An 11,762-nucleotide genomic window follows, 5' to 3' on the forward strand; every position below is an offset into this window, starting at 1 on the left:
GTCCGATTATATCGTTGAGTGAATAAATCCGATGCCAAATCATACAAATATGAGCCACTCACCCACACAAAAATGCCACTCGGTCACACAACAATGCATATTTTTGTGTGTGAGTGGCTCATATTTCTATGATTTGGCATCGGTTTTATTCACTCAATTGCTTATAATTTATAACTTGCTTTTTTCGGTCGATTTTCTTCTAGTTGGTCTTATTCTTACCTTAAAGTATCATCTTTACGAACATGAAGAGATATGATTTATACTTTTCTGGCCACAAAGAGTCATTGTAAAACACTTTTTTTCTGAAAATTTGCCCTATTTTCATCTATATATCACTTATCACAGATCCAATTATACAAGTTTGTTCGTTATCTCAATACCTTGCATTCAAGTACTACCGTGGTGCAGTGGGTAGCATGCCCGCCTTGCATATACAGCGTCGTTGGTTCGATTCCTGCACCAAAAAAAGTTTTTTCAGCGGTGGATTATCCCACCTCAGTAATGCTGGTGACATTTCTGAGTGTTTCAAGGCTTCTCTAAATGATTTCACTGCAATGTGGAACGCCGTACGGACTCGGCTATAAAAAGGAGGTCCCTTGTCATTGAGCTTAACATGGAATCGGGCAGCACTCAGTTATAAGAGAGAAGTTCACCAATGTGGTATCACAATGGACTGAATAGTCTAATTGTCTGTACAGAATGCACATTTTTAAAATGTTGCCAGCAAACTAAAAACATGCTATCATTTCAGCGGGCTGAAAAGAATTCAAAGGAGCAACAGGGCAATCACAGCACACTCGTTTGTCGGCAGTGTTGAAAATGCCCTCAATTTCCCTCTATGCGCGGCACTAATTTCACAAAAGAATTCGAAGCCTTTTCGCACTAGAAGAGAATCTAAAAAGTAACACTAGTTTGCACTGGAAATGTACACTTGATGAGAGACCATTAGTGGGAGCAGCATACATTTAATATTGCATAAATATTTGACGGTCAAAGAAAGTTCTTTGCGTTGAATCCCACACAATTTGTCAATCGATCAAAAAAGCCTCGTGTCGATTAATTGAAAGAAATGTTCAAAAAATACGATCGTGGTGCTTCGAAACACGTCTATGGCATTGTGACAGGTGATGAATCGTAGATGTGTCCAAAAGCATTTCTAAGCAACTGATCGCCTGTATTTTTTATACCCTCCACCATAGGATGGGGGTATATTAACTTTGTCATTCCGTTTGTAACACATCGAAATATTACTCTAAGACCCCATAATGTATGAATATTCTGGGTCGTGATGAAATGCTGAGTCGATCTGTCCGTCCGTCTGTTCACATCACGCTAACTTCCGAACGAAACAAGATATCGACTTGAAACTTGGCATAAGTAGTTGTTATTGATGTAGGTCGAATGGTATTGCAAATGGGCCATATTGGACCACGTATAGACCCCATATAAACCGACCCTCAGATTTGGCTTGCGGAGGCTCTTAGAGAAGCAAATTTCATCCGATCCGGTTGAAATTTGGTACGTGGTGTTAGTATATGGTCTCTAACAACCATGCAAAAATTGATCCATAACTATATATAGCCCCCATGTTAACCGATCCCCAAATTTGACATCCGAAGCCTCTTGGAAGAGCAAAATTTATCCGATCCGGTTGAAATTTAGTACGTGGTGTTAGTACAACATATAAGCCCCATATAAACTGGTCCCCAGATTTGACCTCCGGAGCCTTTTGGAGAAGCAAAATTCATGCGATTCAATTGAAATATGGTACATAGTGCTACACCCAAAAAAAGTGACCCCACCGTGGAAGAAAATGTAGGTTTATTTTAGAAAATTTTAACTAAAATAGTTTTCTAATTGCAACATGTTACAAATAAGTTAATACTTTTTGTCAAATTGAAGAAAATTTTTTAAAAATAATTAAGTTTTTTTCTGTTGTTTAAGAAAATTTCATATGTTGAAAGAAACAATTGGATTTAAAAATTGTTAAAATGTCCTCAGCGCTGTACGAAGTTCGAGACAGGTACAATTTTAGTAAAATTTACTCATTTGAGAAACTTTTGAACTCAATTTAAGAAACTTCTGCCCTTTTAGGAAAATATGAACTAATTTATTTTTTAGTAAAATTGTGCACTATATTTGTATACAACTTTTTTTCTTATTTTTAGTTCACGGCATTAAAGTTAGCAAAAAATTATTCAAATAAGGAACATTTAACAGGTTGTCTGATAAGTCCCCGGTCTAACAAAGAAAAACACATTTTTTTTTGTCAAAATTCGTTTTTATTATTCAACATAATTCCCTTCAAGAGCGATACAACGATTATAAAGACCTTCCAATTTTTTCTACCATTTTGGTAGTACTCCTTCGGTTTTGCCTCAAAATAGGCCTCAGTTTCGGCGATCACCTCTTCATTGCAGCAAAATTTTTTCCCTGCGAGCATCCTTTTGAGGTCTGAGAACAAGAAAAAGTCGCTGGGGGCCAGATCTGGAGAATACGGTGGGTGGGGAAGCAATTCAAAGTTTTTTGCCATCGTTCTCAATGACTTGTGGCACGGTGCGTTGTGGTGGAACAACACTTTTTTCTTCTTTATATGGGGCCGTTTTGCCGCGATTTCGACCTTCAAACGCCCCAATAACGCCATATAATAGTCACTGTTGATAGTTTTTCCCTTCTCAAGATAATCGATAAAAATTATTCCATGCGCATGCCAAAAAACAGAGGCCATTACTTTGCCAGCGGACTTTTGAATCTTTCCACGCTTCGGAGACGGTTCACCGGTCGCTGTCCACTCAGCCGACAGTCGATTGGACTCAGGAGTGTAGTGATGGAGCCATGTTTCATCGATTGTCACATATCGACGGAAAAACTCGGGTGTATTACGAGTTAACAGCTGCAAACACCGCTCAGAATCATCAACACGTTGATGTTTTTGGTCAAATGTGAGCACGCGCGGCACACGGATATGACCAACACGTTCCTTTGATATTTTTAAGGCCTCTGCTATCTCGATCAACTTCATTTTACGGTTATTCAAAATCATTTTGTGGATTTTTTGATGTTTTCGTCGGCAACCACCTCTTTCGGGCGTCCACTGCGTTCACCGTCCTCCGTGCTCATTTCACCACCCTTGAATTTTGCATACCAATCAATTATTGTTGATTTCCCTGGGGCAGAGTCCGGAAACTCATTATCAAGCCAAGTTTTTGCTTCCACCGTATTTTTTCCCTTCAGAAAACAGTATTTTATCAAAACACGAAATTCCTTTTTTTCCATTTTTTTCACAATAACAAACATTGCTTCACAAAAGACGCTCTATCTCACAAACTAATTGACTTACAGACGTCAAATTTTGACACAAATCATTTGAAGGTTGGTACTATATAAAAATACGCATTTAATACTAGCGATGCCATCTATGTGTCAGACCGGGGACTTATCAGCCAACCGTTACTCATATTGTGCAAAATTTAACTAAAATCAACTAATATTCATGAACTAAAATAAAGTTCAGTTGTTTTACTTGACCACAATGATTCTTTTACAACTATGTTAAAGTGCACTTTTTCTGATTGTTTGAAATGGCTCTTATTGGCGTCGTTCTAAATTTATCTAAAAATGCACCTAATAATTGCACTGATGCGAAACTTTTTTGTTATATATTTTTGTGAAACACCAAGCGAAACTGGCTTCCCTGCCAGCATTTCAAAGTTCCATTTCATCCTCATCGCTACCACCGACTCGTAAGTGATACTGCAACAATCGCCAACTGTGATAGTATTTTGCGATCACTATTCGCATGAAAGTATTTTGCCATCACTATTGTTACAAGAGCCATTTTATATTTTGTGAAACACCAGGCACAACTAGCTTCTTATAATTTATTTAAATAAAAACGGTTATGAAGTGCTGAAAACATAGTTATTTCGCTTAAAATTGTGAAAGCTATATTGGTGAACAATTTTTTACTTTCCAAATGGAAAAAAGTGATAGTTTTTTCAAATATTTTTTCTCCATTGGGAATAAAAGCACTGGCTGATAGACGCTACAACATGTAACTTGCAACTTGTAACTCAACATCAATCTTTTATTAATGCACAAAAATATGTTAACTGTGATGTGATAGTCGTATAAATGTTATATTTATGAGAAGTTATAAATGTTTATAAATTAATAAACATCTAAACAATCGTGTTTTACTTGACCACAATGATTCTTTTACAACTATCTTAAAATGCACTTTCTCTGATTGTTTGAAAGAGCTCTTATTGGCGTCCTTCTAAATGTATCGAGAAGGGCGATACTTTTTTGTAGTAACTTGGCGTGGTACAACTTCTCAATAGTGACGGCGCTTTTCCGAGGAGTTTTGGATATCGTATACGACTGTTTTCGACGTAGTGGGGATTCTCAGAAGCGCCCCCAAATTCAAAAAATTTTGGCAGGGTTATTACAATTTATTTAAATAAAAACGAAAATGAAGAATATAGTTATTTGGCTCAAAATTGTGAAAGGTATATTGGTGAACAATTTTCGACCTTCCAAACGGAACAAAGTGATAGTTTTTCGGATATTTTTCCAGACACGCTGCCTCCATCGAGAATAAACACAGTGTCTAATAGACGCTGCAACATCCCTGCCAACATTTTTTGAATTTGACGGCACTACTGAGAATCCCCACCACGTCGAAAAAATCGTATACGACATCAAAAACTCGCCGGAAAAGCGCCGTCACTATTTAGAAGTTGTACCACGCCAAGTTACTACAAAAAGTTTCTCATCAGTGCAATTATTAGGTGTATTTTTAGATAAATTTAGAACGGCGCCAATAAGAGCCCCTTCAAACAATCAGAAAAAGTAAATTTTAAGGTAGTTGTAAAAGAATCATTGTGGTCAAGTAAAACACGATTGTGTAGATGTTTATTAATTTGATTAAGCATTTATAAATTCTTATAAATATATAATTTTTCAGTTTATCTCATCATATTTACCATAACTTTTTTTTTGTTGTAGTGACATTTACGAGTCTGTGGTAGCGATGAGGATGAAATGGAACTTTGAAATGCTAGCAGGGATGTAACTTGCTACTTGAATCTCAACATCATTCTCTTATTAATCTAAAAAATTATGTTAAATGTGATGTGATAGTCGTATAAATATTATATTTATAAGAATTTATAAATGTTTATTCAAATGAATAAACATCCAAACAATCGTGTTTTACTTGACCACAATGATTCTTTTACAACTACCTTAAAATACACTTTTTCTGATAGTTTGAAGGGGCTCTTATTGGCGTCGTTCTAAATTTATCTAAAAACCCAATAAACACAGGATGAGCGTTTTTCAAATGCAACAACTTTTCAGTTTGAGGGTAAATATAATTTTCAACATAAATTCAACTTGACTTGAAATAGCTCATCTTCAATACATCTTCAAATTGTTTGCGAATTACCCTGCCAGCATTTCAAAGTTCCATTTCATCCTCATCGTTACCACAGACTCGTAAATGTCACTTCAACCATCATGAAAAGGTACATCAAAAAGTACATGAAAGTATTTTGCCATCCCTGCTACGATTTTATTTTTTGTGAAACGCCAAGCGCAACCAGCTTGTTATATTTTAATTAAATAAAAACGAAAATAAAGTTCTGAAAACATAGATTATACGCTTAAAATTGCGAAAGGTATATTGGTGAACAATTTTTGATTTTCCAAATGGAATAAAGTGATTGTTTTTCAGATATTTTACAGACATGCTGCTTCCATCAAATAAAAACACTAGTTGATAGACGCTGCAACATGTAACTCGCTACTTGTAACTCAACATCATCATTAATGCCAAAAATTATTTAAAATGTAATGTGATAGTGGTATAAATGTTATATTTTTAAGAATTTGTAAATGTTTACACAAATTAATAAATATCTAAACAAACGTGTTTTACTCGACCACAATGATTCTTTTAAAACTATCTTAAAATGCACTTTTTCTGATTGTTTGGAGGGTCCCTTATTGGCGTCGTTCTAAATTGATCTATAAAGGCACCTAATAATTGCACTCATGCGAAACCTTTTTGTAGTAACTTTTGCGTGGTACAACTTCTCAATAGTGACGGCGCTTTTCCGACGAGTTTTTGATATCGTATACGATTGTTTTCGACGTGGTGGAGATTCTCAGAAGTGTCGTCAAATTCCAAAAATGTTGGCAGGGTACTTCCAATTTGCCAAAATGTTGACGAAATCTTTGAAAAGGTGTTGAAGATAATATGAGAAAACTTTGACAAAACACTACCCTAAAATGCAACGAAAAAACCATGTGGTTTTCAATACTTATTTGTGCAACGAAGTTCGTGGTAAATTGCAAGAAATAAAAAAAAATGGAAAATTTTAGCCAAATAACCAAATAGTTTATAAAAATAGGTAAGTGAAAATAATAAATGAAATAAAACTTTAAGGAATTCACTAAATGTATATCTCTTTGCAGAAAACTAAAATTATGGATTCTACGTTTTTGAAAACATTAAAAAGCTGGCAGATGAAAAAATGGTGGACAATTAACTGGAACTGCTTCAAAAAGTTTATAATAATTGGTACGTCAATATGAAAAATTAAATCAACACTTTAGAGAAGTCACTAAATTTAAATCTCTTTGCAGAAAACTAAAATCTTTGGATGCTACATTCTTGCAAACATTAAGAAGCTGACCAATGAAAAATGCGTGGCTTATCGACAAGAAAAAGTTTCCAGAAACATTACAAGTGCAACCAATTAAAATTGTTTAAAACAACAAATTGTTGAAATCAACAACTTCTGGATGAAAATGTGGATCACATCGTCAGTTTAATTCATATGCTATTAACAGTTTAAAATGGATATTTTGTGAATTCCTTCGGCTGGAAATCATTCTAACACGCGGTCCAGTACGTTCCTAATTTCAAATTGCCCGCATGTTAATAAATTTTAATGCTGTTTTATGACACCAAAAGGAAGGAAATCGAATTATCAATGCAAAAGTGTTTACTAATAATGTTTAAGATATTTAAAGTTTTGTTGTTTGTTTTTTTTTTTTTTGTTCTTATTTGTTGATATGTTTAATAAGATTATTATTTATCAATTGGTATTGTAGTGTATTATTATATATTTTATTTTGATGAAAATGAATAAATTATACAAAATTCATAGAATTTTGGCTTTGACTTTCAATTTGAAGTGGGGATATCATTCATACAAATTTAGGTTGAAAAGCATTTGCAACGATGTTAATTTTGAATTTGACTCGCATCGAAAATTGTTTGACAAATTATTGAGTAGCGATGCATTTCAATTTGAGGATAACACTTGAGATATTATTGCTAATGTGTTGAATTTCACTGTTGAGGGTAATGTCTGTTTTTTGTTGAGAACGCGATTTTCTCAACAATTTCTCAACTTGAATATTACCCTAATCCTTTGAAAAAATGTTTGAAAAATTGTTGAAATTTTGCATTTTTCAAACGTTTGTGTTTATTGGGATGTTTGTATTACAGAAAAATTCGCTAAGAACTAAAAAATCTCGTGGAAGTGAGAAAGATGTGGGGGAATATACAATTAGGCAGAAACAAAATTTTGAACATTCAGGTCGAAAACCTATGTTGTTAGCACCTATATTACCTCTTTATTTTCATAATTCATTATGATTGTAAATATATAAATAAATAAATAAAATTTTGAGCACAATATTGTTTGGGAGAATTTTTTTTTAAGCATATAATATTTTTGGGTGCAAAATGCTTCCAAACATATTATATGGTCACATAATAACATATTGTTTTTTGGAAGACAACATTATTGAATTTGGATGCAAAAATACAAAATGTTTGGAACTTAGACTACCCAAACATATATTGTTTAGACCAATATGCTTTCAAACATATTATATAGTGGTAGAGATCAAACATATAAATGTTTGGGCAATACCCAAAAATGTATATGCTTGAAGCAAAATATGTTTGGGAGTATATGTTACAGAAGCGATTTTTTGTGAGCGTGCAGTCATGAATCTGATGAATTTTTCTCCTCCAAGATGCTCCGCAATCCAAATCTGGGGGTCGGTTTGTATGGGGGCTATATGTAAAAGTGGTCCGATATGGCCCATTTGCAATACCATCCGACCTACATCAATAGCAACTACTTGTGCCAAGTTTCAAGTCGATAGATTGTTTCGTTCGGAAGTTAGCGTGATTTCAACAGACGCACGGGCGGACATGCTTGGATTAGAGGTGTGCACGTGAGTAATATTTTACTCACGCTCACTCACGACGGAAAAATCTTACTCACGCACGATATTGGTAGGACTCACGCTCACGCACACTCACGAAAAGAAAATTTGTACTCACGCACGAAAATGTCGTGACTCACGAAAAATACCGTGACTCACGAAAAATATCGTGACTCACGAACAATTTTTTGAGTTATTTACCTTAGCGACGTGTCTGAAAACACTCTTAACGTCCCAGGTGTCACTAAAATTGTAAATGAATTTAACTCTTAAGCGTTTTATGTTGGTGAGCGGGATTATTTTCGTGAGCGTAAATCTTTACTCACGCACACTCACGAAGATAATATTTTCATGACTCACGCTCACGCACGACATTTTGGTTTGTTAATCACACTCACGCACACTCACGCACACTCACGCCATTGCCATGAGCGTGACTCACGACTCACGCGTGAGTCACTAAAATTTTGTGTCACGTGCACACCTGTAGCTTAGATCGACTCAGAATTTCACCAAGACCCATAATATATACTTTATAGGGCCTTAGAGCAATATTTCGATGTGTTACAAACGGAATGACAATGTTAATATACCCCCATCATATGGTGGAGGCTATAACAAGAAAAGAACATAAGAGTAAATTAAAAAGCAATTTTAAATTGCTATCATACCCAGCAAAAAAAGCGTCGCCAAAAAAGTAATGAAAATGTTCTTTTTGGATCCGGAAGTGGTGCAAAATTGACGCAGAAGCGATGAGTTTAACACGGGCTTGTTATAGGACGGAAGTCCTCCATTTCAACAGCCGTCGCACTGAATTTGTATCAATTCTTTAGGTGTGATCCGAATTCAATGTTTTGGATGTAAATTAAAAAATTCTGTGAAATTTTGTCAAATAAATAATTTTTATAATTTTTAATGTTTTCTAACGCTTGTCGGAAACGTTTGACCTCAAATATTTTCAAAAATTGACAATCTTTTCAGATTGGACTTAGCATTTTTTTCGACAAAATTTAAATGATTTGTATCATTTTATGAATTCTTACTCTGTTTTTAATCTATTTGAAACAAAAAAAGTTAAAATTACCCATTAAAAGTATGAAAAAGCCAAGTTAAAAAATATTGAATTAAAAGAACTTCCTGGGTAGTTAAAATAAAGAAAATCATTGGGAGTGCATCTTCTGGAAGTGCTTATAAAGTTGTGCCTTTGGAAGAACTTCCAAATTTTTTTGCTGGGTACTTAACGAACACTTAGTCCAACTCAATATAGTGAAGAAACGAAAAACAAAAATATTATGACAAAAAAAGAAGCCATTTCATATCGCTATCTTACTCAACAAAACATTTTAAGGATTAGGTTAGATTAGGCGTATTTTCGTGCACACAACAAAATTTTTTTCTGATTCAATCAGGAAATTAATTGATCCAATTAATGTTTTAATTAAAATGTCTTCAATCACAGAAATGATAGTATCAATTAAAAAATTAATTGAAGGCCAATTAAAAAGTAATTGATCCAATTAAAAAGTTAATTGATACTATTAATTTGTGTGATTGATTTTTGTTTCAATTAAAAAAATTGTTGAATCAATAAAATTTTTAATTGAATATTTTTTAAAACTCAATTAAGATTTTAATTGGAAAAAATTTCGTGAACTTTTTTTCTGTGCGTACTTGTGATAATCTTTTTGTACTTCGATTTAAGAAAAAATATGAAGGCATCCAGATTTTTATCATATAAACACGATCTTGTTATATTTTCGCGGATCTTCTACCATTGCTTTTTATTTTATGTGGCACGAATTCCATTTCGCATGAACTCATTATTCAAAGGACCTTATCGTTTACTTCGATTTGTGATGAAATTGTGCTGGTTAGTATACCTCATGTATAATAAATTCTTACTCAAGGTGTACCATAAATGTTTATTAACTCAATTTGTCGGTATAAATCCGGGAATTCGGGACGGAATTTATCCCGGGTAACAGCCCTATTCACCACCATATTTTGGAGCCACCGTGGTGCAATGGTTAGCATGCCCGCCTTGCATACACAAGGTCGTGGGTTCCATTCCTGCTTCGACCGAACACCAAAAAGTTTTTCAGCGGTGGATTATCCCACCTCAGTAATGCTGGTGATATTTCTGAGGGTTTCAAAGCTTCTCTAAGTGGTTCCACTGCGATGTGGAACGCCGTTCGTACTCGGCTCAACATGCAATCGAGCGGCACTCAGTGATAAGAGAGAAGTTCACCAATGTGGTATCACAATGGACTGAATATTCTAAGTGAGCCTGATACATCGGGCTGCCATCTAACCTAACCTATTCACCACCATACCTTTCACAAGTTTAAGCGTAATAACTATGTTTTGCAGCACTTCATTTTCGTTTTTATTTAAATAATTTATAATAAGCTAGTTGCGCTTGGTGTTTCACAAAATACAAAATGGCTCTTGTAAAAATAGTGATGGCAACATATTTTCATGTACTTTTCATACTTTTTGATATATTTCACCCATCACAGTTGGCGATTGTTGAAGTGTCACTTACGCGTCTTTGGTAGCGATGAGGATGACATGGAACTTTGAAATGCTGGCAGGGTATAAGTTATGTTGGAATGCATAATCGATATTTCAGCTTGTTTGTGAGGTCGATAATACATTTATCGATATTTCACTTACCTTCGGCTATTCGTCTTTCTTTTTTACAAACACAGACATTCCGTCCAGAGAATGAAGCCGCCGAGTCGCGCCGCCGATTTTAGCCGCCGCCGACTAGTTTTTACCAGTCGAAGCCGTCGCTGAATTTGTCGACTCATCTCGACTAAAGTCAGAAAAAATTATTAATAATGGTTGCATTTTTTTGTCAAAATGTTTAACTTTCCACCCAAAATCCGTCAGTATCAAGTTGCTATAATAATTTTGCAAAAATTTGGCTCAGAACATTTGAATTATGTGTAAATGTGATTGTAAGATAAGTTGTACAACTAATCTCATTACCATTCGGATAACATCAAATTGATTTTATAATGGATAATTGTCCGCCGTCGATAAGACAAATTTATATCGGCTTAGCCACCGACAAAAATGGGTCGGCTTCATTCTCTGATTCCGTCTGGATAAACTTATAGTCTGGGCAGTGCATAAGGTAAAGGAACACATCTATTATATTTTACTTTCACGAGTCGGAACATAGACCAAGAAAATATAGAGACATACCTTGATAATTCACCATGGTTTTGTTTATTTGCAGTGCGCAGTCATTCCACTCAATTCCGCAGTCAAGTGACTCAATTTATTTTTGGAAAACGAGAATAACCGTATAAATTAGTCAATTTGCATTACAAAAAAGGTGTGGATGAATAGTATTTTATAAACTTTCACAATATTTGGTGTTTCAACGAGAGAACAAAGGAAAGAAAACAAATTAAAGCCAAATTAAAAAATCACTCAATTGCAGACGAAAAAGAGCCATCTACGGTGTGCAGACAAACTACAGCGCTGTGAATTCA

At 34.7% G+C, this 11,762-nt stretch overlaps 2 long non-coding RNA genes across 2 annotated transcripts; both read left to right on the top strand.

The window, feature by feature from the left end:
* Nucleotides 1-5,570: 5,570 nt before the first annotated feature.
* LOC142229819 (uncharacterized) lies at nucleotides 5,571-5,954 on the top strand. The gene is made up of 2 exons (XR_012720501.1): nucleotides 5,571-5,684; nucleotides 5,741-5,954. It is a non-coding gene; the product is annotated as an uncharacterized LOC142229819 (long non-coding RNA).
* Nucleotides 5,955-6,275: 321 nt separating this feature from the next.
* LOC142229820 (uncharacterized) lies at nucleotides 6,276-7,183 on the top strand. The gene is made up of 3 exons (XR_012720502.1): nucleotides 6,276-6,419; nucleotides 6,484-6,589; nucleotides 6,655-7,183. It is a non-coding gene; the product is annotated as an uncharacterized LOC142229820 (long non-coding RNA).
* Nucleotides 7,184-11,762: the final 4,579 nt, after the last annotated feature.

This window comes from Haematobia irritans, chromosome 3 (assembly GCF_050003625.1).
Source record: "Haematobia irritans isolate KBUSLIRL chromosome 3, ASM5000362v1, whole genome shotgun sequence".
In the NCBI taxonomy this organism is placed as follows: domain Eukaryota; kingdom Metazoa; phylum Arthropoda; class Insecta; order Diptera; family Muscidae; genus Haematobia; species Haematobia irritans.